The sequence below is a fragment of the Coregonus lavaretus genome (assembly GCF_964263955.1).
Source record: "Coregonus lavaretus genome assembly, contig: HAP1_SCAFFOLD_3599, whole genome shotgun sequence".
Lineage (NCBI taxonomy): Eukaryota > Metazoa > Chordata > Actinopteri > Salmoniformes > Salmonidae > Coregonus > Coregonus lavaretus.
Window position 1 is genome coordinate 36501 of NW_028165449.1, and position 6000 is coordinate 42500.

Here is a 6000-nt window from a genome sequence, read left to right on the forward strand (position 1 = left end):
CGATCTGATCTCTCACCCCTCTTCCAGATTTGATATTGTATTGGTCAGTGATGTCCTGCTCTAATCCACACAGAACAGGATTATAAGAGTGGAATTGATTATTCCAGCCAGTAGTCTGGGCATAGAGACAAACTGAGTCCCAAACGGAACCCTATTCCCTTTAAAGGCCCTGGTCTAAAGGAGTGCATTATATAGGGAATAGGTTGCCATTTGGGACAGAATCAGTGCGGCAGAGTCAATAGAGATGTTGGTTACAAGCAAAAGTGAACTGCAGTGCAGGAAAATGAGTTAAAGATTGTTCTTCAACTACCTACCGTCAAATGTAAAGATTTAAGATGCTCATCTTTGATGCTAGTCTGATAAACTGCATTGATAGGCTGTATTGTGCGGTGGTTTTCTTGTTTTCATTTTGTTGTTAGTTTCTCTCAACTCCTAGACAACATATTCAGCTGGACTGGATGTTGAGACAATGTTATTGAATCAATCTAAATGTGCAATGAATGAACCCACATTTAAACAGTCAGTGTGATCTATTTTCTTATGAACTCTGTCACAAAGGTGCTTATTCTCTCCAGTAGAACATGTGACTCGAAATTGTAAAAAAATAAATATATATATAATCTGAAAAATACAAATATGGTGTGTATTTATTTTGTTTTGCAACATAGCAAAGTGTTTTGCAACTGGAATCATTTAACTCCAAACAGAAAATCTTATGCGATGAAAACAATAGTTTTTTCATTTTGGACAAATTCAGTTGGGTCCCAGGAGGAGTAGCTTGTTGAAATATTATGGGATGTTGAACCCTTTGAACATGCTTTCTAGTCCAAGAGTAGTATAGGCTTAATCTGGGTCCTCACAGCCACCCCTCAATGTTAAGAATAGCAGCAGCATTAAAAAGAAAAACAGCTCATTCTTCCCTTCAGTGTAGGGTTAGAGTCAGAGCCCTGGTCAAAGGTAGTGCCCTATATACGGAATAGGGTGCCATTTGGGACGCATCAAACGTCTGTTGCGTTATATAATTAATGACGACCTACAGCAGGGAGGGCGTAGAGCTCTACATAATGGGAGGTGGGTGGCAAGTCTCTTTTTAAATCCTAATTAACACTGGTGACTAATGGCAAATACTGCACCAGTCACAGATCTAGGATCAGCTTTCCCATTCCCAAATCATAACCATTAGCTGGAGAGTAATATAAAACTGAGCTTAGATCAGTCTAGCCTATTCGGGCCAACGTCACCCTGATGTGAGTGGCTGTGGGTGGAGAGTTAGTCTCCTTCATCCTAATTATGAATGACTCATCATGGCTGCAACTGCAAAACTATGAGCCAAGATGGCTGTCTGTGGTGGACCACTCCAATTAAAATGGTATTTAGAGCAGAAAGCCACAGAGAGCTCCGTTTCTCAGGCCTCCTCGACTGCTGCTGCTGTATGAGGTCACCCACTGCCCTGCAGCAGCCCACTCACGTCCTGTGATATAACCACAGAGCTCGAGTTGTTTTGTCTTTATCTAGTGTGAATATGCAGTGTAGGCTTGAAGGCCATAGTGCATTCGGAAAGTATTCAGACCCGTTGACTTTTTCCACATTTTCTTTACGTTGCAGCCTTATTCTAAAATTGATGAAATTATCTTTTCCCCCTCATCAATCTACACACAATACCCCATGATGACAAAGTGAAAACAGGTTTTTAGAAATGTTTGCAAATGTATAAAAAAATTCAAAACAGAAATATCTTATTTACATAAGTATTCAGACCCTTTGCTATGAGACTCGAAATTGAGCTCAGGTGCATCCTGTTTCTGTTGATCATCCTTGAGATGTTTCTACAACTTGATTGGAGTCCACCTGTGGTAATTTCAATTGGTTGGACATGATTTGGAAAGGCACACACCTGTCTATATAAGGTCCCACAGTTGACAGTGCATGTCAGAGCAATAACCAAGCCATGAGGTCGAAGGAATTGTCCGTCGACCTACAGCAGGAAGGGTACCAAAACATTTCTGCAGCATTGAAGGTCCCCAAGAACACAGTGGCCTCCATCATTCTTAAATGGAAGAAGTTTGGAACCATCAAGACCCTTCCTAGAGCTGGCCGCCCGGCCAAACTGAGCAATCGGGGGAGAAGGGCCTTGGTCAGGGAGGTGACCAAGAACCCGATGGTCACTCTGACAGAGTTCCAGAATCCTCTGTAGAGATTGGAGAACCTTCCAGAAGGACAACCATCTCTGCAGCACTCCACCAATCAGGCCTTTATGGTAGAGTGGCCAGACGGAAGCCACTCCTCAGTAAAAGGCACATGACAGCCCGCTTGGAGTTTGCCAAAAGGCACCTGAAGGACTCAGACCATGAGAAACAAGATTCTCTGGTCTGATTAAACCAAGATTGAACTATTTGGCCTAAATGCCAAGCGTCACGTCTGGAGGAAACCTGGCACCATCCCTACGGTGAAGCATGGTGGTGGCAGCATCATGCTGTGGGGATGTTTTTCAGCGGCAGGGACTGGGAGACTAGTCAGGATCGAGGGAAAGATGAACGGAGCAAAGTACAGAGAGATCCTTGATGAAAACCTGCTCCAGGGCGCTCAGGACCTCAGACTGGGGCGAAGGTTCACCTTCCAACAGGACAACGACCCTAAGCACACAGCCATGACAACGCAGGAGTGGCTTCGGAACAAATCTCTGAATGTCCTTGAGTGGCCCAGCCAGAGTCCGGACTTGAACCCGATCGAACATCTCTGGAGAGACTTGAAAATAGCTGTGCCGCGAATGGGGCCATGTATCGTGAGATTTTGAGTGAAAACCTCCTTCCATCAGCAAGGGCATTGAAGATGAAACGTGGCTGGGTCTTTTCAGCATGACAATGATCCCAAACACACCGCCCGGGGAACGAAGAAGTGGCTTCGTAAGAAGCATTTCAAGGTCCTGGAGTGGCCTAGCCAGTCTCCGGATCTCAACCCCATAGAAAATCTTTGGAGGGAGTTGAAAGTCCGTGTTGCCCAGCGACAGCCCCAAAACATCACTGCTCTAGAGGAGATCTGCATGGAGGAATGGGCCAAAATACCAGCAACAGTGTGTGAAAACCTTGTGAAGACTTACAGAAAACGTTTGACCTGTGTCATTGCCCACAAAGGGTATATAACCAAGTATTGAGAAACTTTTGTTATTGACCAAATACTTATTTTCCACAATAATTTGCAAATAAATTCATAAAAAATCCTACAATGTGATTTTCTGGATTTTTTCCCCTCAATTTGTCTGTCATAGTTGACGTGTACCTATGATGAAAATTACAGGCCTCTTTTTAAGTGGGAGAACTTGCACAATTGGTGGCTGACTAAATACTTTTTCCCCCCACTGTATAGGGCCCATATGGAGAGGAAAGGGTTAACGGCTGGCTAGAGTGGTCTTCTGCAAGGAGAGGTGCAATCAGCTGTGATGATAGGAAGACATGGAGAGGGAGTGATGAGGGGAGAGAGGGATTCTGGAGCGCAGTGGGGAGGACTGCTGTCACTACAGTAATCAGTTCAGATTAGCCTAACTTCACTTCAGCCCTGGCAACAGCATCCTCAGAGAGGGAGGAGGGAAGAGAGAGAGGGTGAGAGTGAGAGATGGACTGACTTGAGAGATGGACCAAAGAAGGAGAGGAAAGGGGACAGAAAGACAGAGATGATCTAGAAAAGGAGAGGAAAGAGAGAAATGAGAGACCAAAACAGAGGTCTCTGAGAAAGGGGTAAAGGAGGTAGAGAGAGACAGAGCGAGGGAGAGAAAGAGGATTAGAAGAATGAATACAGCTGCTTAGCTCTCTGACTGTCTCATCCTGAACGTCGTCTTCACTGCTCAAAGAAAGATTTCCTTCAGAGTAGTTGGGGATTTTATTCCGGGGTTTAAACTAAAGTACAGGAGTAATGTTGCTGCTGCTCACTAATACAGACAACACAAATAGGCCACTCTGAAATGTTAACGTTAACATCTCCATTAGTGGAAAAAACGCCATTTTAATGTTGGTCAGTCCAGTGTGTTCAGGGTAATCCCCAATACATATGTAGGATCTTAATTTGAGCCAGTTTGCTACAGCAGGAAAATAATCCTGCAGCATCAGGAAATGTGATTTATTATATGGGTTATTATTAATGGACATTTGTGTTGGGGTTGATACAGTTTTCGTTAGGGCACATCAAATTACTAACTTTAGAAGCCGTTTAAAAACTAAAATACACTAGAAGTTTGCGTTTTCCTGCTCTGCAGGAAAATTCTCAGCTACAAAAGAGTGATCAAATTAAGATCCTACATCTGTAGCTCAACACCGAGGGCCTTAGTGTCAGGATAAGCCTAGGAGACGCATCTATTATTGACTCATTATAGAGTGCAAAGCTGGGTACAGGCACAGGTACAGTAAGGACTGCACAGGACTTTCAAGAGATGCCGCTTAATTCTTCATGTAGGAGTTATACGATGTTTATGTCCTATAAGAAGTAGAAAAGTTTTTAAGAAGTATTACAGGGAGGCAAATCAACAGAAATTTGACAAGGAGCTCAGTGGCTTTCTCTGGATCCTGCCCACACCCACATATCACTGCATAGCTATTTAAGTCATTACATTCTTTCTCAAAGTGGAGGTGTTAGAGAGAGCTGGTGGTACAGGACATGAGCAGGAGGAGGAGGAGGGAGTGGGAGTGGTGGAGCGAAAGAGAGATGAAGGTAGAGAAAAAGAGGGAGAGAGAGATGGAGAGCATGACCATAGCAAGAAAGATAGAAGGAAAGAGAGATGGAGAGCATGAACATAGCAAGAAAGATAGAAGGAGAGAGAGATTGAGAGAAAGAGAGAGAGAGCGAGAGGGACATGACCCAGAGAGAGACAAGAGATAGAGATAAACAGACAGAGAGAGGGAGGGAGAGAGAAAGGAGGGAGAGAGGGAGGGAGAGAGAAAGGAGGGAGAGAGAAAGGAGAGAGGGAGGGAGAGATATACAGACAGAGAGAGGGAGGGAGATATACAAAGAGCGAGAGAGAGGGAGAGAAATACTGAGAGAGAGAGATAAACAGAGAGAGAGAGTGAGAGATATACTGAGAGAGGGAGGGAGGGAGGAATATACAGAGAGAGAGAGAGATACAATGCATTCGGAAAGTATTCAGACCCCTTGACTTTTTCCACATTTTGTTACGTTACAGCCTTATAAAATGGATTAAATAGTTATTTTCCCTCATCAATTTTACACACAATACCCCATAATGACAAGGCAAAAACAGGTTTTTAGAAATGTTTGCAAATGTATAAAATATTTAAAAAACGGAAATATCACATTTAAATAAGTATTCAGACCCTTTGCTCAGTACTTTGTTGAAGCACCTTTGGCAGCGATTACAGCCTCGAGTCTTCTTGGGTATGACGCTACAAGCTTGGCACACCTGTATTTGGGGAGTTTCTCCCATTCTTCTCTGCAGATCCTCTCAAGCTCTGTCAGGTTGGATGGGGAGCGTCGCTGCACAGCTATTTTCAGGTCTCTCCGGCTCTGGCTGGACCGCTCAAGGACATTCAGAGACTTATCCTGAAGCCACTCCTGCATTGTCATGGCTGTGTGCTTAGGGTCATTGTCCTGTTGGAAGGTGAACCTTTGCCCCAGTCTGAGGTCCTGAGCGCTCTGGAGCAGGTTTTCATCAAGGATCTCTCTGTGCTTTGCTCCATTCATATTTTCCTCAATCCTGACTAGTCTCCCAGTCCCAGCTGCTGAAAAACATCCCCACAGCATGATGCTGCCACCACCGTGCTTCACCATAGGGAGGTGCCATGTTTCCTGGCCACTCTACCATAAAGGCCTGATTGGTGGAGTGCTGCAGAGATGGTTGTCCTTCTGGAAGGTTCTCCCATCTCCTCAGAGGAACTCTGGAGCTCTGTCAGGGTGACCATCGGGTACTTGGTCACCTCCCTGACAAAGGCCCTTCTCCCCCGATTGCTCAGTTTGGCCGGGCAGCCAGCTCTAGGAAGAGTCTTGGTGGTTCCAAAC